The 10,719-nt window shown below is 39.4% G+C and overlaps 1 long non-coding RNA gene across 6 annotated transcripts in view; it reads right to left on the bottom strand.

The window, feature by feature from the left end:
- Positions 1-470: 470 nt before the first annotated feature.
- Positions 471-10,719, bottom strand: part of LOC116103136 — a 45,390-nt gene continuing 35,141 nt past the window's right edge. For 5 of the 6 annotated variants that reach the window (XR_004123413.1, XR_004123412.1, XR_004123410.1 and 2 more), the window contains 4 exons: positions 6,239-6,359; positions 3,743-4,087; positions 2,687-2,779; positions 471-773 (listed from right to left, as the gene is read on the bottom strand). This is a non-coding gene — a long non-coding RNA (uncharacterized LOC116103136). The remainder of the gene's footprint in view (positions 774-2,686; positions 2,780-3,742; positions 4,088-6,238; positions 6,360-10,719) is intronic. The other variant, XR_004123411.1, reaches the window with a different exon arrangement.

Genomic DNA, 10,719 nt, shown 5'->3' on the forward strand with positions numbered 1-10,719 from the left:
CTCCAAAGAGTGTGCCACCCAATCACTCAACACTAGGGTGCCGGCAGAAACAGGTTCATCACGCAGAGGAGGGTGAGCATGTCGCAGGGAGGTGACATCCCTGGATGGAGCCTCTATACAAGACACAGGAATAATGCAGCCTCGTGTCCGTCTTTCATCTCTCGATGCCCAAGTAAGTACTTTGATCGTGGAGTGCTAAGCTCTCTTGTCATTTGGGAAGGCAAGTCCTGAGACTTAGAAAGGTTCAAGGTTCAGAGGTTGGTAGTACCACTCCAGTTCGGCACAGACTGGACATCAGCAGTTGAACTTGTAGCCTAAAGCCAGGAAGAGAGACTCCAAGTTCAATTTTCTCGCACGGAGGCAGGAGTTGGTCCTGCAAAATGCCATAGGAAAGGATGTACCAAAGACAAAATTCTAGAAGACTAGCAGACCACCACCCTAGGTCTCATACTGCCCACTGTGGCCCTGACTGGGGACACCCCGTCTGTGTGGAAACCTGGCTCCACTAGGTTTCATCAATAGTTGGGAGATATCCAGACAATATTGAAACATTCTCAAATGAACTTTGCATAGAGACAGTTTCATTCGCTGCCTCCCTCCTCATGCATATTAACAAATGGTATGCGCGGCCTCATTTAATTCACTGATTTTACATTCGGATCACTTTCTCTTTTACAGCTATTTTTACCGGGCTTCATTAATCTTTGTTGAATACAATGGCATACATCTTTAATGCGGCCGCTGTCAAGTCGTATTTCAGCAGGAGCTGCAAACTGAATGACAGCAAGCAATATTAATAAATTTAACATAGACTATATCAATTTTTAACAGAATGAGTGTGGAAAGCTAAATGTATTATTTTTCATTTAAATCATAGGGTTTATCACCGGTTAAGTAGTAGCAGTGATTTGGGGGTGCGTGGGGGGAGGCTTGTGACGTGCCACACAAATAGATTTACATCTCATTAATAAGTAAATTAGGAAAATGCCTTTCAAGTTCAGACAAGTACATAAGTGTAATCTCCATATTAAAGGGGTAGTCTTTGATAAACCACGGAGGAATTGTGGCAGCCAAGGATGTGACATGGTGCCAGCACTGGCGCCCAGTCTGCTCGCCCACCTTTAATTACGCTCCTTCATTACTAAAGAGATAAGTGTCTCTTCAGTTAAGATTCCATAAACGAACGGCATGCCAGCACCTCCCAAATCATTTTTTGCAGAAACCATGAAAAGGTGGAAACACTTATGAACAAAAACGAATTATCACCTGCTCTGACTTCTTTACCTACCCCTGAAATAACATGAAAATACTCAGGCAGTTTCTCTTTTAAATCTCCAAGAGAAATGAGTCTTTTAAGGATACTATTTGGTAGTGGGAGGGGGAAAACAAGAAAGGGAACATAGAAGAAGGGGGGCTCTGATATATTTTTTTTTTAATTTCTCTTCATAAATCCCAACAGAGATAATTTGCTGTAAAATGTAAACCCAGTGAGAACTCGTCTGTCTGTGTTAAATAAAAAAGTTACGGTTGGCAGGAGGCATGTTTCTGCAGTAGCTTTAGCGATTATAGGAAATTACATGCAAAGCCGGAGTTCTGATCCTAAGTTAATTTATAATTGGAAAAAACTTATTAATTAGCTATGTCGCTCTAATTAAGAATTAGAAGAGTGTGCATTAGGAAGTCAGTAGCCAACTGACAAGAATTTTTGAAAGCCCAGCAGAGACAACAGCTCAGCCCTGGGCAACTTTGCCCACTGCCTCCGGCTTCTTCCTAGAAATAAAAAATCATACACAAACACACACCCTGATGTTTGTGCAAAAACAAGGAAGTGGGCTGGAGCAGGCCAGGCTGCAGATGGGAGCCAAATGACAGCATCCTGGTGGGTCCAGCCATAGCCACTGTAGGTGCCCTGTTTTCTAAGACCAGAAGCTTCTAGAAATGCACATAGATGTCAAGTCATCCTCCTTCTATCTATCTAGCTCTGTCCTGGTCCAGCTGGCTTGCTGTTCCTTGTATTCATGAATATGTATGTCCTTGTTTTTACTTCATCTCTGCCCATGGAGATACACACACACACACACACACACACACACACACACACACAGAGAGAGAGAGAGAGAGAGAGAGAGAGAGAGAGAGAGAGAGACAGAGACAGAGACAGAGAGACAGAGAGACAGAGAGACAGAGAGACAGAGACAGACAGAGACAGACAGAGAGACTTACATGATAAAACTGTTTATAACTTTCTGCATGATTAAAAATAGAAAATTTTAGGCTTTTTTTCTTCCACTATCTTCTTCATTGCATCTAATGAAGTTTTGTTATATTTGATAGCAAAAGTCGGGATTCTTCTATTCTGGACTGTTACTAAAACAGAAATGAAGACATGAAACAGGAGGACATAACAAGAAAAATGACTAAGATTATTTATATATAATATATATTATAAATATATATATGAATGATGTGTGTGTGTCCTCACACATATAGTACAAGATTAATACACATTAAATTTTAAATCTCCTTGAGCATTTCACACCTGTGGGCCTTATTCTCCAAGTGTGCTTTGTTTTCCATTAGTGCAAAACAAAAAGCTCGAGGGGGCATCAGAGAAAATTTGCTTTTCTTATTTGAGTACCAAAAGAGATGTCCCTCAGATAACCATGCTGAAAACACAGTTACCCACCTTGGTCTATCTCTAGCGCCTCTGTTTCCAGAGCAGCCTTCCTGATGTGTGTTGTCTTATGGGGCTAATGATCCTTTGTGGTTGGCTCTCCACCTGTTATTCATTTTAAATTAGAGGCAAAGTGATGTGTTTAAAAGTGATTCAAACAGGAACCATTGCTCTAAAAGGAACAGCTTTAATTTTGCTCCCAGTCCTTGCCCATGCTTACTTAAGGGAACAAGCCAGTGTGGGCACTGAGAAGGCAGAGGGATGACCTGGGTGTTGCCCACAATGAAACTCCAGGGGTAAAATCCAAGAAACTCCTCAGCTTCCAGACTCATATACCTGGCACCCTGGTACGTAGGTTTTCAAGAGAATTTGAGAGGTAACCCCAAAAACCTAACATTTAGAACTCAGTCTGGATTTATTTGTGGAGTTTCTAAGTTCTCAGTGGAAAGCATATAATTGCTGGAGGACCAGAAATTCCATACTGAAAAGTTGTTGGTCTGTGACATATGAGAATGGCTGAGGTTAGACTGCAAGGCAACAGCTTCTAGAACCTTCAACCTTTCTAGGTCATACCCATGCAGGAAGGAGCCTAGAAAAGTCACTGCAGCATGTGTTCAGGAGTATAGCCACATCGTATGAAGGCACTTAAGCAGTTTGTCTGCTGAGAGTCCTGCCTGATACTCACTCCAACCACTAGCTCACCCATCCTGTTCCCTGCTTTGATACTCCGGATCCTGTCCCAAGCCACATTCCCCCAATTGCTTGCTGAATTTAAAACCATTTTGTTGGGTTTAGGTCGGCATGTTAAGTCAATATTCTCACTTTTCTCTGCCACTTGCAAGGCAGGTCCCCCAACCCAGTCAAACTTCAGGGTGGTAACTCAAGAGAACCCTGGAAACATGACTTTGAGTCAAGCCTTCTTAGAGCCTAGTATTAAGTGCAGCACAGGCATTTTATATACTTGTGGCTACAGGGAGAATAGAGATAATGGAACCATACAGCCAGCAGTGACCAGTCAAAGTACAACATGAGGGATTCTCAGTAAGCACAAGAGCTCACAAGAATCACCTGCTTCTTCTTTACCTCCACCATGGAAGAAGGAGGTGCCTGCACAGTTCCTTTAGCTGACTATGGTAGGTGGAGGATGGGAAGGTGATCTTAAGCTCTGATGGTCTTAAGGAAGCGGCCTCTTGCTGATCCTCCATGACCTCTCCTCTCAGCAGAGAGGACACTTGTATCCTCCTGCACCACCTAGACTCTCACACCTGTAAGTTCTACAGCCAGGCAGTGCTTGGTCCCTCCGGTGTGAAGAAGAGGCTATTGAAGACAGAGTCTAGTTGGTTGCTTAGGGTAGACTTGTTCCAGAGAAGCAGGAAACTTGAGGATACTCCTATTTTCTCCATACGTTGTTAACTGGATGACAAAAAAAGAGCAGCAGAAGAAAGGTAAGACGGTAGCATACGTGGGGTGTGTGTGTCAAAAATAACAACTATTTATATCAGAGACTGAAAAAATTTGAAAGCATTCAGGTAATATTTCAGTGACATATATAGTTTGAAACAAATAAGTTGCTTTCTTATACACCCATGACGATCATTTTGATAATAAAGTGGATATAGGATTCTACTGACAATTGCAAAACACATCCCATAAAATACTGAAGAATAGTTGCCAAGAAATTAAAAGGAAATACTACATGAAGAAAACTATAAAAACCTAATAAGAGACATTAAAAAAAGATTTGAATAAGTGGAGAGAGACACCATGTTTTTGGGAAGACTCAATATTGTATATATATGTACCCAAATATATATATATATATTCCCCAAAGTATTTTTTGAGGCTGAACTTTATCCCAGTGAAATTCTCCCAGGACTGGCCTGTTTGTGTGCCTGTTGTGAATGAGCTGTAGTGAGATAGAGGGGGGAAAGATTTAGGACCTGTAAATTCACTGTGAAAAATAAGTCAAACAGCCATAACCTTTCTGGAGAAAAGAACCATGAACAATGGCAAAGAGTGTACGCCACTGTGTATTATACAAACTGTAGAATTAATTAGGTAAAACATCATGAAAACACAAACAGATCAAGTGGGCAGAAAGAAGTTTCCAGAATGCATACCCAGGATATATGTGAACTCAGTATGAACTTTAAGATGGGCTTCAAATCAAAGTGAAAACTAAACTGTGTAAGGGCAGATGATGAGACATGTAGGTGGGGACTGGCAGGGACAGAGGTTGGCACAGAGATCCTTCTGTGAATGTCACAAGGATAAGCACCCACCAAGGAGCTGCCTTTGGGGTCCCGGTCACTTGGCACTTGTGAAAGCTTTTCCAAGTGGTGGGATGGCTTTGCTGAGTCTCAAGAGGAGTGCTCTGCATATTTGTATGTGATGATTTTCAAGCAGATGGTGGGGAAGAATCTTACTGGAACATAAGTGAGTTTATTACGACAATTTTCCAGTGTGTGAAACTCAAGTGCTTCTCTCTGACATGCTTGAGAGGCACCGTCCTGCCTAGGACAAGCTGGAAGGGCAGGTTCTTCTGCATAAAGATCTTGAATTCTAACTGCACTGGGGGTTACTTCAGGAAAGAACTGTTTATTATCTCTGAGAAACCATAAGCTAGCTGCCCCCACCCCTGAGAACAACATGGTTTTTGTATGTTTCCAAGTAAAACCAAGCTACTTCTTCTTATAGTCTATGTAACTCTGGACCTGTACTGTCCCAGCTTCAACACACACACACACACACACACACACACACACACACACACACACACAGCCCCAAATGAGATTTTAAAAAATGAATAAGTAAAAGATCTCTGGGAAATAGAAATAATTCTAAGTCTAAGTTATAGGTTAGCTTATAAAAAATGAAAAGATTTAGCTATTGAGGGAAATCAAATATGTGTGTGTATTCACACATATACACATAAATATATAAACCTGTAGCCAAAAGTAAACAAAATCGGATAAATAAAGTTAAAACAAACTACATAGAAAATATGAAGTCCCTGGACAATTTAAGGGCAGGTGACCTCAGAGCCCAAAGCAGGGCTGGTGGCACTAGAATGAAATGTTTATTCAGAGCACTGCAGAGGCTGATGTGATGCCCCAGTTTAGAAATGGCCAAGGGAGAAGAAGAGGAGACAGGGCACAGAAAGACAAATCAGAAAGGAAAGTATACTTCAGATGTGCTGTATGATTGTTAATGTGAAACAAAAGATATGCAGACTCTGCTTTTACACATAAAACCAAAAATGTCACATTAAAACAAAATATTCTGTAGTATTGACTGCAATATGTGAAAATGGGTAGACTTTTAGGGGAGAAATGTATACAAATTTAATGAAGAAAACTATTAGAATTTATCAAAACCTTAAATACTGTGCTTTTCTTTAAATTTTGCTTTAATTTAGTAATATATGAAAAATAATGTAATATTAATACATTAATATTACAGTAATATTAATGGGTTTCTTTCAATTGCTTGTAAAATAAAAATCTTATAAACAGTGAAACACTGGGTAGTAAAAACTGGTTAACAAAATTGTTAAATACTCACAAAATAAAGTACTGTGCAGCCACTAAAAGATGGTGCCCATGAAGGTTCATGTTCTGTGACCCTTCTTGTATCCGTACATATCTGCGTCAACACATGCAAACTCAACAGGTAAATGCTGCAGCTAGGAAAAAAATACCATTACTTGTCTGTACAAGCAAATTGTCTAATAAAGGCATGCAGAAAATCATTAGAAAAATGACAAAGCCAGCTTTAAGGAATACACTTTACTCTTAGAAAGATAACATGCCATTCTCAACAAATAAAACTACTGACATCCAACATGGGTGCTACAGTTGTGAAGAACAAACCTGAAAGAAGATTCTAGAACACACTTATGTGTTTAAGAGGCAAGTATGCCTTCAGATGCTTGTCCAGCATCATGGATAGTGACTCATGATACCTAGTGGAGTGGAGAAGAAAGGGGATTCTCAGTTCCAGGCTACTACTTCTCTGGGAACCCGGAAGACCTAGAATCCATCTCAGCACACTCCAGCAATCACCATGCATACCCTATGGAGCAGCCTCCCTTTGAGTGGTTCGTAGGGTGTCTGCACTGAATGTGAAGACTTTCACATTTGTCTAGTTGAACTAATTTCCAAAGCCAGTCTCTTTCCTGGGTAGGGTTTTTGTGAAACAGGATTTATGGGCCTGAGACTGGTGGGCTTCCTATCTTCCTTCTAAGTTCTTGTTGTTTAAAGTAAATGTAAATATTCAGACAAAAGTGATAGTGCCTGAGTATCTGTGGGCACATACATATTATTAACATCAGTCTGAAGAGGGAAGGCCCAGGAGCGTTGGAAAGCTTTGTGTTGTTGTCTCTTGAATCATGTCCATTTTCCCAAGGCCTGCTTCAGCCACAGTATGGGGTTCTGTGTACCTTGCCCATCTCAGTGTCCTGAAAGTACTTTCATGTGCAGATCTTATGGACAGACATATAGGCCTGGGGACAGAGAGGAACAGCACCAATCAGTTCCCTTCTACCCTCTGGTTTTCAGAATCCAGGCAGGTGTTCCTAAGAACCCTGCATTTATGGTCAGAGACACTCTTGGATTGGCTCTTGTTCAATGGGCTGAATGTCAGACACAGTGCCTGACTCAAGAGAGCAGCTGGCTGGGGCCCCTTAGGAGCTGAGGGATCCCTGAGGTTAGACTGTTTTTCTAAGACTGTGGTTGAAGAGATTTGTGAGTGGGGTTAACAGCGAGAAGAGACACTTCAGTCTGATGATGAGAGTTCACGTGGCACAAAACTGAACAGACGTTGTAAATGATCAGTGCAATTTAATGACTAACTGCATACTGTCTTTTATAATGATTAACTGCATTTAGTCTTTTACAATGATTAACTACATATAGGATTTTATAGTGATAAATTACATATAGTCATGTAAAGAGCAATACTTATGTACCATTTAATTCACTTTTAACGTGTGTGTTCAATGGGTTGGGTGTATTTTAAGACATTTTCTGTTTTTAAATCATTGTCGGTGTCCAGGAAAATTTTTGTCACTTCCCTCATGTTTGTACTCATTAGCAGTCATCCCTATTTGTTCCTCCACATAGCACTCACTGACCTCCTGTCCATATCTATGGGTTTGCCTATTCTGGGCATTTCAAATGAGAACAGATAATTTTTTGTGAATACTTCTTTCACTTAGCATTATGTTTTCAAGGTATTGGCTATGTTGTAGAATGTGAGCTTTATTCCTTTTGATGATTAAATGAGTCTACTTCTATGGATGTTTTTCGGTTTTTGTTGTTGTTTGGGGTTTTTGTTTGTTGTTTTTTTGTTTGTTTGTTTTTGAGAAAAAAAAATCACAACTATACAGCTCCAGCTGCTCTCAACTTGAGAGCTTTCCTGCTTCAGCCTCCTTGAGCCTAGAGTCTGCATGCACCAACATGCCTCACCTTTCCATTCCTTTATGGACCATTTTCAAAAACTCCTTAGAAAATGCTCTACTCACATATTTAGAATATTTTAACTGGGTTATTTGCATTTTGACTGGTGAGTTGAAAGAGTTCTTCACATACTTTAGATACTAGGCCCTCATAAGACATAAGATCCACCATTTTGTTTCTCTTGCCCTGGGGTTGTTTTTGTTTGTTTGTTTTTTCATTTTGTTTTCATTCCTAATACTGTCTTTTAAAGCATTTTTTTTTTCATAAAAATCAAATGTATCTACTTATATTGCTTATGCTTTCAATGTCATGTCTAAGAAACTATTGCCAGATTCCAGATCATAGAAATGGACACATGTGTTTTCTGTTGGGGGTTCTGTAGCTTTATCTCCTTGTTTTTTTCTTCAGTCCACTGGAGTTCCTCTTGGTAGAGTCTATAAAGCAGTATCCCACCTTCATTCTTGGTGTGGATCCTCTACCAAGAGGACCACTTGCTGACTATCCCTTCTCCATTGAAATGTTTTGGCATTCTTGGTGAAATATCAGCTGAATGAACATTTATGTGTGCACTTGTTTTCGAAGTCTAGATTTTATGATGTTGATATATGTGTATATCCTTATGTCAAGGCCAACCTATCTGAACAACTATGAATGCATATGCTGCTTTCAAGTGGGAAATGTGTGATTCTTCTAACAGTGTTCCTTTTCCAGGAATACTTAACTATTATGAACCCCTTGCATTTTCATATGAATTGAGTTTATTAATTCCTGTAAGAAATCCAGTGGTACCAATGTAATAATGGCATGAATGATATAGGGTAACCAACTACTTTCTATTCAGGAGAGAACTTCTGTATGGTTCTGTAAAGCTGGTTAAAAGTTCATGGCTCTGGAAATCAGAGGTTCTAAGGTAGAACCTACTACTAGTGGTTTGCTAAATGGACATGCTCCTGAACTTCCTTCTAAATGTTTATGTGTACATCCTGTGGGTTCATGCTACTCGCAATCTTTACCAGAGAAGCTCTTTTTGCAGTGGGCATTAGTTCAACTAGAGGACTGTAACTGGTAAAAGTGCTGATCATAATAATTGAGTATGTATCTTTAATTAGCATGTCAATGTCAACCTCCATACGGTCAGGGACTATGGAGGAAGAAGAGAAGGAAATGAGGCGAGAGCTGGAGGATGGAGAGAGTATAAAGAAAAGCTGTCTATAGACATAACATGATTATCACACTCACTCACTCACTGCAGGTACAGTTATTTGTACAAGATCTATACAACAAGATTGGTCAGCATTCCAGCAGATAGCACCAATTGGATTCAGTGGCTTACAAGAATAAAAAATCACATAAAGTGAGTAGCAGAATGAATTGGGAAGTATGCAGGGGGTATCGGAGATAGAGAGGTGGGATGGGTGGGTAAAAAAAATTGTATGTATATACAAAATTTTCAAGGAATAAAAAGTATTCTAAAAGAGAAAAGTGAGAAATCCAGTGGCATTTGATAAGTATTGCACTGACTTCATAGCTTCATTTGGCAAATCCCATCATTCTTTCCATGTTTAGTCCTTCAAGCAGAATGCCTTGCTGTGTTAAGTCTTTTCATTGGGTCTTCAGTATTGTTCAGTGAATATCTCTAGTTTTTAGTATATTGGCCTTCCATTTCTTTTGTTATGTTTTGTTTCTTTTTTAAGTATTATAAATGGAATTATCTTTTGATTTTGTTTTTAAACTGTTTATTATAGAAATATGACTAAACATAAAATATAAAAATAAAACACCATTAGCATACATATATAATAGAAATATAATCGATATTTCATCTCAATCTTGTATCTTGAAGTGTTCATGATTGGCACTAATACTCTTCAGTCAATTCTTTTAAGAGAATTAGAAATGCAGAGATGGGGTGACTTGTTTTAAAGTAGAGATAGTGTTACTTTGTTTGCAATCTGGAAGCCTCTATTTATTTTCTTTGCCTGGCTTCCCTGGGTAGAACCTCCAGTGAAATGTTGAAAACATTGACTACAGTTAGAGGGGTGGACATCTTCCTCTTGGCCTCTACCTCAACACTCTCAGTCTTTTTCCACAAAGTTTAATGTCAGCTTAGGCTCATTGGCAGTGTTAAAGCTTTCTTATTTGTGAGTGTTTTGTCATCCCAAATGATATAAACAGCTTTTTGAAAAAAAAAATCATGTTGCTAGAAGGTGCCCGATAAAATATCAAGTATATAATTTAAATTTTATCCAGTAGACTTCAGTTATGAATGGAAAGAAGCGAAGAAGGAAACCAAAAGCAATTCACACTGTCTGCAGGGGAAGACTGCAGATACTTAATATTTTCTTGTTGATAATTCCCTCTATGTTCTGATAAGTGATAATTCCCTCTATGTTCTGATAAGTGAGCATATTACTTCCTTTATCAGAAGAGAGAGAACCAAAGAACCATAGTAATTCATTGTAGATAAAACTACTCTGTATGAGAGAAAGAGAGAGAGAGAGAGAGGATGAGAGAGAGAGAGAGAGAGGATGAGAGAGAGAGAAAGAGAGAGGATGAGAGAGAGAGAGAGAGAGAGAGAGAGAGAGA

This window comes from Mastomys coucha, unplaced genomic scaffold, assembly GCF_008632895.1.
Source record: "Mastomys coucha isolate ucsf_1 unplaced genomic scaffold, UCSF_Mcou_1 pScaffold21, whole genome shotgun sequence".
NCBI lineage: Eukaryota > Metazoa > Chordata > Mammalia > Rodentia > Muridae > Mastomys > Mastomys coucha.